Below are 13,685 nucleotides of genomic sequence, written 5' to 3' on the forward strand. Positions count from 1 at the left end.
TACACTGTGAGGAAGAACACTGGTCTGGGGGTCAGAACACTTTTGATCAGAGTAATTTTGATTTGGCTGTTACCTAGGACACCACTGTGTGACTGGGAGCCATCACTCCATGGCGTGGTTCTTCTAAAAGAGAAAATTGGGTACCGAACTAGGTGAGCTTCAGGGTCTCTTTTCATTCAAGTTTTCTACAGTCACCAGGATGTTTGACCCAAAGCATCTCCTTTCTATATCTTTTGTACCTATAAAAATTGGGGCACACATTAAATAAAAGGTAGAATTAAAACCTATTTGTGACTATGAGGAAATATCGAATTAGTAAAAGATATTGTCATCATATAAAAAAACTAAGTTTAATCAAGGTTTGACAATGTATTTCAGCATCTGGAACTGGAGCTTTGGCTGAATGTAAATAATTCTTCTCTGTTCAATCTGTCAGCCAGGAGAACGGGCAGTAAGTATAGGTTTCATATTCATGGGCATTGTAAAATTCCTTACCTGGAAAATCCTCCCTCAGGTTATTTCACTGTGTTGCTGTCTAAAGATGGAGAAAACCTGAAATGCTTAACTGTGAAAAGGTCACATATAAATTTGATGTCACAATTCTACAACAATGTACCATGTATGGATCCTGTTTACATTTTATAACCATCCCATGAAATACAGTAATGGATTTGTACAATATGTTAGCATACAAATGTAGGGCATATGTTTTTACTGATATTGTTTTTTAAAGTTGTTCACGTATTTTTATAGTTATTCTTTATTATAATATATATTATACTGTGCTCAGAATATAATAGGAAATGATATTTGGAAGCCTCCAAAAACTTAATGTTAATATTTTGAGATGTGATTTTTTAAATTAAAAAATTAATGTAAACTTTTTAAAATTTAATTTAATTTTTTAAAGGTGTAGGTATAACACTTTTACCTACACAAAAGGAGAATTCTTAAAGTAAATTATTGTAGCAACATTACTATTTGTTTAATTTTTAAAAGAATATTACTGAGGTTAGAAGTAGAATTAAATTTACCGTCTTAATTCAGCGGCATTAAGTATGTTTACATTGCTGTGCAACAGACAGATCCCTTGCCCTTCAACGTGGTTATTTGATTAACACATACAGAACTAATTGTCCTCCTCCCCCCAAAAAAGCAATGCCTCCCAGACAAATAGCATATAGATTCCTCATAGAATTTTTATGTTTACATTAAATATATTTCAAATTCATGTTGTTGGGCTTAGCTCATGTCTCTGTAGAGTTTTCTCTTTGGCCAGGTTGCATTTTTATTCCATCTGTTTCAGGCAGCTAGAGAGAATGTCACCCAGGCAGATAGTGAAGCAGCGTGTGCTTGTAGTGAGCGGAGGTCATTGTCAAGGGGGCAGGGGAGCAGTTGTACTTCAGGAGCACAGGGGGCAGCAGCTTTTGTCCAAGAACTCTGGAACTGTAGTAAGTGAAGAAAGGAGATATACACACACACACACACACACTCACACTTAATGCCACTGAATTATTTTGTATATGCATGTATATAAAATAAAATGCATATATATATATTAGGCATATAAATAATTTTTCATGTTGAATAAAATGTTTCATTTCTGATAATTATGTTAACTCGAACATTCCTACCTACAAATGATCTTTTTCCTAGTTGATGCTTCAAAATAAAAATGATTGAGAATCAGGTGACCTGCTAGTGAGTAACAACCTTATCATGATCTCCATGATTCTCAATAATTTACTAAATCACGATTCCTTCAGTTTCTTCAATCAAAAATAATTGTAATTCCTTTAAAAAATCTGTAGTGGTCTTGAATTTGCCGGAGCCTAAGCACAGTGTGGGAACGTACCCCTAGTTCCCTCCCACTTTCTGCCTTCCTGCCTGTACCTGCACCTTCAGTGTCTGCTGTGATCTGTGTTTTCAGACTTAATTGCGCTCCTTGCTGGGAACCTGTGCTCGCTGTGAATAATGTGGGACGAAGTCAGGAGGAGAGAGGAACATGCAGAGCTCATGGGAATTGACCTCTCCCCTCCTGGCGTCCTCTGTATCACAGCCTGTCTTTGTACTGGGCTGAAAATTCACGACACTGGGGCACTGACATTTTTATATTATTTCAAATGCCTAGAGACATTCAGAAAGTTTCAGTTTTGAAAATTTATTCTAATAGAGGTCCTTTTCCTTAAACACTAAATCTTTGGCCAAGTTCATGACATTTTAACCAAGGGAAAATTTGCTGCATAAAACTCTTTTCTTTTGAGAATAATTTTGAAATGCACAACAAGTGAAGATTTATAGTTCAGTTTTGAAATAATATTTTATGGTTATAAATGACACATCTCTTGCCCCTAAGACTTCAAAACTTTTTTTTAAAGAGTAAAGCATGAGTTTCTGGGAAAAAAAATTTGCCTGATAAAAAGTGAATATTAGCTTCCCTTTCTCCCTGTGTAGAAACAAAGGTGAAAAAGGTTGTTGGAGGGTATTTCACAGATAGAAATTGGGAATAAAATTCATGATTTCCGGTGCACTGTTCTAAGTATTAGACTATGTCACCTTCCAAGTGACCCACAGACCTAATACCACTAACAATATTTCAAGACTTTATGAAATTCTGGGTTCATCGTCTCATCGATTGTTCTTGAGATGAATTTCCATGCTGTTTGTAAAGCTTTTAGGGATGCATTTTTAAAAACAGTTCAGAGATACAAACACCATTATGCATTCTTTCAGGGTATTCTTGAAAAGATTAATGAATTTGCACTGAGGACACAAAACTTGATTTTTCTACATTAGCTTAATGATTTTCTATTTTTGTCGCAGTTGTCAGCTTCACAGTTTTTTTTTCATTCACTTGAAGTAGATAAAAAATGTTAAGTATACTTTTTATCTCTTGGCAACAAATGTAATCATATTTATAATGTGCTAAATAAAAAACATGCATTTTGAACTTTTTCTCACCAACATACAGAATATCAATTACTGAGTACATTTCATTATTTATCATGGCTTTATTTTGAATTAACCTTTTAAAACTAATTTTGTCCTATTTTGAAAATGTTGGTATAAATGATTAGATACCTATAGATAAATTACTGCTTTATAAAAAGTTCTAGTTATGTATGTACAGTATATTTGTGTGTTGGTGTTATTGCCTAATGTCACATAAATTATCTGTTTCAAATAACTTATGTTCTTAAGTTTGACCTTCATTCAATGAACAAATGTCTTAGTTTGCAGTGAAGTTTTTAATACAATATCACAGATTTGCAGCATGATAGTAATATGTTAAATGCAATGACCACTTAAATATTTCATTTAATGATTATAAATATACAAAGTATTGAAACATGCAGCCATTTTCATTTTTAAGTACATCATATTTCTATTTTCCACTTCTGTGTTACTTCTGCATAAAATTAGAAAGGTACTACAGATCTTCTCATTTCAAAGTTCAAAGGGCTTCAAAATGCAGTCAGTTGCAGCTTTGACCTAATTATTGTTATTTTTATAATGCATAAGAACCTGTGTCAAATTCTCTAACCTTTATCTTTCAGTCAGTACCATAGTGTTTTGCATTCCAGTACCAGATGTTGTCAATTTGCAGTTTGCACATTTAAATAATATACTAATCTAAATAAAATATGTCCTCATTAAATTAGGAAGAAAATGTGATTCCTTGGCTTATCACAATTGAATGATAAAAAGGAAATGGCAATTTATTATGAAGATTATGATAGCATTTTTCATTTAAATTGGTTATGAACATATTCCTAGATTTCATGACTAAAATTGTGAGGTACAATATTATCTAACATTTTTACTAATTTTCGTAATTTTTGTTATGACAATAATAAAGCAACCAGTAAACATGCTACCTTTGCAGTCAAGAAGTAGAAGGTATGGTGGGGAAATAATTGGATATAATGACCTAAAAAATGTCATTCTAAGCCACAATATGCCACTTTTTAACCTTGACATGGATTTTCCCTTTTCGTATTTGTAATCTTTATTGTCATGTTAATCTCAGACTAAATCTCTTTTGAAAATAAAGTGTGGGGTGTCTACCCACGTTTCCATGCCCGTCGTCCCCAAGCAGGCACACACACACGTGTCCCTTCCCCACCCAACACAAACTCACACGGTCACAGGGGTTTTCCGTGCCCATCCCTATGTCTATATCTGTACGCATACCTGTGTCATCTACATCCATACATCTACCTATACCTATTTCTATGTCACCTATTTCTATACCTATATCTGCCCATGTGTATATACCTTTCCACGCCAACATAGAGATCACTATACGGTTAGTCACTTCTCAGAAGGAGTGGAACTTCCTCGACACATTTTGTTAACCCACTTTCTTTTTTCTTTTTTTTTTTAAAGATTTTATTCATTTATTTTTAGAGAGGGAAGGGAGGGAGAAAGGGAGAGAGAGAGAAACATCCATGTGCGGTTGCTGCAACCCAGGCATGTGCCCTGACTGGGAATCGAACCTGCGACACTTTGGTTCGCAGCCCGCGCTCAATCCACTGAGCTATGCCAGTCAGGGCTAACCCACTTTCCTTTTGCGTTTCTGTGCAACTGGAAGCTCAGTGGAGTGGGCCGTGATAGGGTGACATCTGACAGAAGGAGGTCTCCCCTGAGAACAACAGCCTCTGAGCCGGCCACGCTGCAGAGCTGCGTCCACACGCCCCCACAGCCTCACCTGAGCCCTTGAAGCTGGCCCGGAGCGGACTCCCTGTCCCGTCTGGAGATCACGGGGAGCGAGAAACCTTCAGCAGCCGCATGTCATCGCTGACAAGGAGTGAGCTTTCGCAGGACAGCAGAAGGATTTTCCATGGCCCTCTTAACACTGATTCCTATCTTGCTGTCAGAACACTGTGCAGGGCAGAGTCCTATGAGGACCTAACAGTTTGACAACGTTCCATTGCTGCTAGAATTTAGGGCCACGGAACTTAAGCACGTGACAGACTTGCTTGGTTTTAATACATAGTAATCTCACAACATGCGCCCCCGGCCTTTCTCCTTAAGAGACCCAGGATGCAAGACCGACTGGCTTTCTTTTCACCCCAAAATGGTGCCGGGTCTGGGATTCTGAAGAGCCATCCCCCTTTTTCGATGCTGGGTTTTCCCGTACGTTGAAGGAAGTAACTGATGTGCAGCTCAGGTGTCTGCAGAGCTTCTGGCTCTGTAGGGAGAGCCCTGAACAGTTGCATTGGAAGGCTCAGATAAGCCAGGGTCCTTGCCAACTAGAACGGGAGAAAGGGCAATGCTGACTGGTGTTGATTCAGAAGAGCCGGCCTTCGGGAAAGCTGGGGCGGAGGGTAGGCCACTCTGATGATAACCCTGGAGAAAGGGTGCTTCCATCTGAGAAGAACAAGTGTGCAGGTTATGGGATAAAGGCTTTGAATTCAAATAGGAGTCATTTTCTCATGTAGCACAATTCCAGTCCTTTTTTTCATAGCTCTCTTAAACATTTGTAGGTCTACCGCACAGGTGGCAAACGCAAGGCCTGAGGACTGAACCCGGCCCTCCACCTTGTTTTACCTGCCCAGCACCTTGTTTCTACCTGGCGGCAGCACCAAGATCCTTGCCCCTGGTTAAGGAGCAAGGATCCTTAACCTTGCTCCTTACACAGTCCTAACATTCCATTTGGCCCTTTGAAGGCAGCCGCAAGGCTGATGTGGCCCCTGGTGAAAATGAGTTTGCCACCTGGTCTTCTGCGTTACTGCTCTCACCTTGTTTTTACCTATCTGTGTAGAACTCTGGTTCTTTGTTTGTAAAAATAATCCATTCCTCTGAATTAAATGAGGATACGTTCACTCAAGAGGTATAGAACAATACATATACTGCCACTGGACATAAACTGTCCTTGTCCCTAAAATGAGTGAAGTGAGGCTAAGGACTAAATACAAAGAGAAAACAATCAAGGTATGCTGAGCAATTTTGGAGAATATGATCCTAAGTCTGTGCTCTTAAAACGAGTGCAGAAAAGTCCACATAAGCTAAATCCATGACAAATCTCCAGCTAAGCTTATTAATTCAAGTAGACCTGGGCTCATAAAAGTGTTTTTGAAAAGTTTGGTTAAAAACAGAGAAAATGAGAAGGATAAAGTAATAACTCAAGATTATGGAACTAGACAATTAAGACATTTAAAATTCATAGCAATTTTCTTTGTTTATCTGGTAATTCCCATTCTGTCTCTGTTAATGCTCGCTCCCCCTTACACGGTTTTAGGACGGAGTTTCGTTCCTACTGAATCTGTATCTACGGCCAGGTTCAAGTCCAGCCCTTAAGGCTCAGTGCTTCTGGGACTTCCTACTTTTATTGATGCCTAATTAACTCACATTTATAGGCACTACTGCAGTTTTTGCAGCGTGGTTCTTTATTGCTCTCGAAGGAGAGAGAGAGATGGTTCAGCGCACACAGGACTTGAAGTCCTTCCACTCCAGGCTGCTCCTCAAACTCTTCACATCCTGTTGACCTGATGTTTAAAATTCTGTTTTGTAAACAAAGTATCAATGTTCAGTAATTGTATGTGTGAGAACGTTTCCACGGCACAGACCAGCACACCCCGCAGGAAATATACTCCATCTTCCACTAGAAGAGGTGGAGCTAACGGTTGTCTTTTGTTGGGACAGAAAAATGATGCTGTAAGGAGGTGGTTCTTATCTGTCATATTGTAATGCTGGCATCACGAGTGAGTGACTCCACATTGAAAAATAACAAGGGACAGCCCTGGCTGGCATAGCTCAGTGGATTGAGCACGGGCTGCGAACCAAAGTGTCCCAGGTTCGATTCCCAGTCAGGGTACATGCCTGGGTTTCAGGCCATAACCCCCAGCAACCACACATTGATGTTTCTCCCTCTCTCTCTCCCTCTCACTCTCTCTCCCTCCCTTCCCACTCTAAAAATAAATAAATAAAATCTTTAAAAAAAGAAAAATAACTAGGGATAAATTGAACCGATTGAATTTTATTTTTTCCACCCAAAGAACACTGCATACCTGAGGCTCACACATCATCCCCTCTCACAGAAAGACACACACACACAGACATGCCCACAGAACTGGTGAGTAACGTTTATCTTTGCCTTGAACACATCAGTAATTCATAGGAGCTTCTCCAGGCCTCATTAACCTTTTTAGCACTTTAGGAAAGTACATATATTCTTTACATGGTGATAAAAGACATTTGCTTCGGAGAGACAAGCAAGCAAATAAAAAGACCTTGAATTACAATTATGACCTTAGTGCAATTCTGCCCCCTCCTCTGCTTTGTTACTATTCAAACACTCTATGATCAGCTCACCTATGTATAGTTTATTTATGTATTGTGTTGGTCGTCTCTCTTTCCAAAGGAGAAGTGGAGCACCAAGAGGTCAGGGGATTCTGCCTGTTTTGTTCATACCACATCTCCAGTGCCTACCACAGCAGTCCCTGGCACACGACGGGAACTTAACAGAAATGTATTAAGTGCATGTACAAACAACTACCTGTATAAAGTTTTTCCTTCCCCTCAGACACTGTCGGCATTGTCATGGCTACTATCAAGTAATCCTGTGTGGTACCCAGCTCCACCAGGATTAAATTGTGTAAGATTAATATTAATTGTTTGTTATATTCAGACATGTAAACACAAGTCTCCTTCACAAGGAACTGTAACACAGTTATCAGGAGACCACAGAATGGCCCGACAAGAAATGACCCTGGTGAAATGTTGACCTCAGGGAGCAAACGCCACAGTGAAATTCAGAAAGGGCGGGCGGACAGACTCCCCTGAGGTCCAGAGTGCCAGTTCTGACTCCCAGCAACGTGGCTTGTTTGGGTTGGAATCTTTCCTTTAAATCTCCCAATAAAGAGGTCTTGTTTGTTGATCAGACCTCACATCACCCCCGGGAGAATATTTGGTGCGGAAGCAAACCCAGGTTTGCTGTGCTGCTTCGTTCTCGCAAGAAACAATGGTAGGAGAACATGCCTTCTCACTCAGCTGTCCGTCTCTCGCTGTCCCCCTTGCGCCAGTGAGCCGCAGCCACCTGCGCCAGCCCCTGCAACCTCCTCACCGCCAAGGGGGAGTGCATTTGGACATAGTTCCTATATTATTCTATGGGAACGTTCCGCGGGGACAAATTGTTAGAAACTCTCCTTTTCCTCTTGGAGAAGGTGCTTCTGGCTGTAATCCTCTACTTTTTCAGCTGCTGGCGGGTGAAGAAGTGAAATTAAGTAAAGAATACAGCTTAAACAAGATGAAATTCTGAACAGGACACACGGGATCCCATTTCTGGGGTCGGATGGTGAGTCGCCAGAGTGTGTTGGGAACCGTGGAGATGGGAAAATAGGACAGAATTGGAAGTGCATGGGGGCATTGGGTCCCGGTGAGTTTATATTCAATTCTGTCTTCATTTTTGTTTTCACTTGGTAATGCTTTGCAAAACTGGCATGTAGCTGGGTGATAGCATGCATTTCTTTGTTCTTAGAAATGCTTAGAAGTGATTAAAAGTGCTGAGTTTCAAGTTTTAGTTTAATGCTACCCACTTTTTTTCCTCTTTACTAGCAAAATCAACTCATTCAGATAATTTTCTGAGCAACAACAGCAGGCCAGACATTAATTAGATACAGGATTCTATCAAGATGTCAGGGAATGAAATTATTTGGATGAAAAGGCAAAGTCCAGATCATGGAGAGCCCTGTGGTTTATTTTTTTCTTTTTTTTTTTCTTTTTCTTTTTTTTTTTAAATATAAGCCTGTAGCATTTTCCAGCCCTTCCTGCTATGAGTCCATGATGGTGTGGCCACAGCTGGACATGCTAGGATTTCTTTAATCTCAATGTCTTCTTTATTTCAGTTAAGGGAGTTTTCCTAAATAATGTCTCTAATAAAAAGGCCCATTGGGACCCCTATTCATAGGGGAACCCCTATGCCCCCTATTAAATTTCTGATATATCAGTGCCCATTATGTGACAAAAACAAACACTGAAAACAAAAACTTGGAGAGAATTAAGTAAAATATCACAAGTTCAGGTGGACTCCACTAATCTGGTCTGACCAGTACTCCGAAAGATAATGCAATAAGGAGAGAAACTTAGAAGATGAAAGAGAGAGAGAAAGAGGAGAAAAGAGAGGAAGGAAGGAAGAAAGGAAGGGAAGGGGCGAGGGAGGGAGGGAGGGAGAAAGGCAGATCTGATACATTCTTGAATTAGGAGTGGAGACTGAAGGCCTATCCAGGACTGGTCTGAGTCCTTTACTTGGGCTGCCCAGCAGGGCAGAGCTCCTGGGGGAGCTGGAGAGTCTGATGCCCCATAGGAGAATTTACCCAATCTCCAAAATGAGTGTGTGTGTATGTGTGTGTGCGCACACACACGCACGTGTATCAATTACTACCTAGCTGAATTAAAAGAAAAAGAAAATATCTTTGATATAGCAGAATGCAGTGATTTTCCTACAACTGAATCGGAGGTTTCATGATCTGGATGTGACTTAGATTCTGGAGATTTTTATTCTTTCCTAAAAGTTCTTCCTTTATTTCTCATGTTGTATATTGTGCTTACTAGAAGTTTATTCACTTATTTATTTTTACCGTCACCTCTTAACATTCCAGTTGGTGTCAGACAAATTCTCTGAAAACTCTAAATGTCCTGATAGTAATCTAAGTCCATTCTACCATTATAAAAATTAAAAAATAATAATAAAATAAATCTGAAAAGTTCCAAAATACCTTCGATCATTAAGGCAAAAGGTCCATGGGAGTGGACAAGGGAAGATGGAGGGAAACAGCCACCAGACTGCGTGGCTTGGATGCAGAAACACCAAATTTTAGACTGAAATAAAACAGAGTGATGTCTGGAAAAAATATTCATGTAACAACTAGAGTAAGGTATCAAAAATTTATATTATTAGGTTTCCAGAATCAGACCTATATTGCTCTTGAATATAATATTCAGGCACATTGTAATGTGAACTTTAAATAATAAATTATGTAAAAGGAGATGACAAATTATTTTTGCTTACCCATTTACACATTGTTTACTGTTATCCATGTCACACTTTTATAAGATCCTGAAGTCCTATTTCAAGTATTTTGTCTTTACTTGAGATATGGATATCACTCTGTCTAAAGTTATGTTTCAAGTTCATACTAAACCTTTCCTGTTTTTGTTTATAGATGCATTCTACTTTAGATGTAAATTTACATATAAATTGAAAAAATAAAACGTCTCTGAAAGAGAAATCTCCAGCTATAATTTAATGTTTATCTTCTTGTATTGTATTTAAGCCTAGACAAATTGAAACGAACAATTCTTTCTTAATAGTACATTATAAAACCTCTTAACAGGATTCATGACAGGAGCCTAACTAATCTAAATTCATTCGTATTCAGCCAAAAGGAGCACACAGAATATCCTGTTTTGTTATTTTTAAATTATGAGGTTCAACCTTGTAGTCTGACATGTTTTTTCAGATATAAAATATATTTTGTGATCTTAATGTGGTGATTTAAAGCTATCCTTTAAACACAACACCAATGTAAAAATCATTTGAGGTGCGTTTTCAGTCATTTTATTAGTAAGTTCTTACATGAGAGTGTAAGTGGGGTTTTTTTTCTAATTATTCTCATTTGTAAGTGAAGACATTTTCACTATAGGACACAAGCAAATTTCAAACTGAAGTGCATACAACACCAGGCCTCTCTTTTGCTCTTGAAACATACTTTTGAGGGGTTGGATTGTATAAAAATTTAGCAGAAACTGTAAAAAAGAAAGTCGTGTGAGAGACGTGATTCAGGATCCCTAAGCAACCCCTGCATGATTTTATACCAGGATTCCTTCCGCATGGGTCAACGATAACTGAGGTCCCACTTTTGCGAGTCATGTCAACCTACCTAGGTTACAACCAGGTGTGATTTTAAAACAACATTTTCTAGGTTAAATGGGTTTGCTTCCTGGCTTTCCAATCTTTGGCTTGTGCGAGCTGAACTAATTTAAAGGGATTTCTTCCTTTTCGAGACTCAGTTTACTAATGAATACAATGATGAGATTGTCACAGAGATGGGAGGTCATAGGAATAAATCCATGTACAATCCAAGTTACTTCCATTTGATCCTTCCCTTTCCTCTTCTACTTAGCCTTTTCTAGGACTATTTTCTAACCTTGGATGGCGACACAGGGATGGGACTATACCTACACACTATTTCCTTTCTAATGCCTGGCCCTAGCCTCATCGTCCCAACTTTGGAAAATAACAGGACTGTCCACACAGCCTAGGTCAGAACTAAGCACCTGCTTTGATGCTGTTTTGGCTCAAGCCCTCACTATTCACTATTTATGAGGTCACTCCATTCTATCAAATCTACATGTTGAGTCTCCTTTAAATCTCTCTCATCATCCTGACTGTCCATGGACAAGTTTGGATTCTCATTTCTTAACCATAATCAAACATATTTGGCCTCCATACTCCACACACTCTAGGAATCTCACTTGGGCAGGAAAACCAAAAGAGCATTTGTGCTATAAAATATTAGTCTGGCCTTCCTACCAACTGAAAAGTAGCAGAGGTGAGAGACAGACATGAAAGAGACATTATAGTAAAATGTGCTTGTTTTTAGGTAATCCGTGAGGCAAGTGATAGGAATTGCTAAAAACTGCAGTAAGCAGCTTGTTGAAAGTGGGTAGGAGAAGGTAGAACCACTGATGGGGGGTTGGGAATTGAGCTGTAAAAGCCACGCGGCCACATAGAGGAGAGAAGTAGAGAAATCACGAGGAGGAAACAATCTCTACAGAGCCCGAACAAGAATAGAACATTAAGACGTGACAATGGAAGGGAAAATGAGGAAATGTCACCAAAGGAGCTGGAAATGACCCATCAAGGACTAAATGAGGACAGTGAAATTATAGGACGGCCAGGAGAGGCACAGTCTGCAGGCTTGCTTTCCAGCAGCCTTTTTATCTTCTTGAAGGACTTGGATATTCCATACAATTTCCAAGTTACTTTTGGCAGCAAAATATCCCTAAATGTGTTCTTTTGATTGATGTATTTATAAACTATGGACATCGGAAGTTCCAGCTACTAAAGGACTGTTAGCAAATTTGAAGTTTCCACTGCTTATCAGGATGGTTTGCAAGCCATATTCATTAAAGTCATAAATACTAAAAACAAACTCAAACTAGCTTATGCTGTAGGAGTACAAAAGCCTAAATCGATTCATCACACTTGAGTCGGTGGATGCCTTTAGCCCGGCTCGATCTCCATAACCTTCACATAATCTCCTTTAACCACTCCAGCAGGGGCAGGAAACAGGAAAAGAAAAACTTCTTGGGTGTAATCTCCATATATCCAACCCACTATAACAACTGCCATAAAAAACACTGGAGCTTAAAGAAGATGTTTCTTTTTTTTTTAAGATTTTTATTTATTTATTTTTAGAGAGGGAAGGGAGGGAGAGAGAGAGAGAAACATCAATGTACGGTTGCGGGGGATTATGGCCTGCAACCCAGGCATGTACCCTGGCTGGGAATAGAACCTGGGACACTTTGGTTTGCAGCCCGGGCTCAATCCACTGAGCTATGCCTGCCAGGGGGAAGATGTTTCGTATATCTTACAACTTTGTACTTCGCCTGTTTGAGCCAAGCACTGCTGGGCACAGCTCCTGTTCCAAGGGGGGTGAACAGAGACTCTTTGGTGACATTCAGCTGGATGACCACCTGGTCTGGGTGGTCCAGGGTGGCTCCACGCCCCTCTCTGTGCCCTCTGGGAGGGTGGTTGCAAGACCTGCCTCAGATGGGGCGCTGCCAGCGGGGGGGGGGTGTCACGTGGAGTATCTGTGTAGTTTGCACTTCCTCATGGAATGACGGCCTCAGGGTAGTGGGCCTTATAACGGGGACCCCAAGACCCTGGGATTTATTTATAAAAGCTTGTGTGTTCATTCATATATGTTTACATTTCAGTTGTCTTCCAAGTACTCTCTATCTGATGCCATATATCTATTGAGACGTTTTTCCTGCTGCTCAAAACAGTTTTTGAACTCGATGATTTTGATGCCTTCTAGTGCTTCTGCTGTTTCTTGTCTCACCTCTTCCACATTGGCAAGATGTTTCCCTTGGAGGACTTTTTTCATCTGATAGGGGAGAAGCCACTCGGTGTGAGGTCAGGTGAATAGGGAGGGTGGGGCACGGGGGTCACAACCTTTGGGTCAGAAACTGCTGAACACTCAGTGGGGTGTTGGCAAGTGTGCTCATAAACCACCCATCATGAATAAGCAACATGTGGAGTCTTAAAAAAAAAATTCAGTGAAACCGAACGCAGCCTCTCACCACAACGCCAGCTGGTGCACTGATACAGATGCATGGAACACCCCCCTAGTGGGGGAAGCCTGTACTGCAAGGGGCCTGCCCTCCAGAAGATAAGTTCCCCCTCCTACGTACTCATTCACGGCTCTTGGGAGGGAGTGAAGATGCCACGCGTCCTCGTAAAAGCCAGTCCCTAACCCGGAACAGCAGAACCTCTGCCCTTTTCTACCAGGCATGCCAGTCACCGAGGCCAGCCTTGAATCGAATAAAAACTAAAAGTTAAATAGAATAAAATTGAATAGAAGTAAAATTACATTCTCAGTGGGAGGAGCAGCAAAATATTTACAACTCTCTTTAATGTGCGATACTTGCAGAAATTGTGATTGAGTCTTCCTTCT

This window comes from Phyllostomus discolor, chromosome 11 (genome assembly GCF_004126475.2).
Source record: "Phyllostomus discolor isolate MPI-MPIP mPhyDis1 chromosome 11, mPhyDis1.pri.v3, whole genome shotgun sequence".
NCBI classification, from domain to species: Eukaryota; Metazoa; Chordata; class Mammalia; order Chiroptera; family Phyllostomidae; genus Phyllostomus; species Phyllostomus discolor.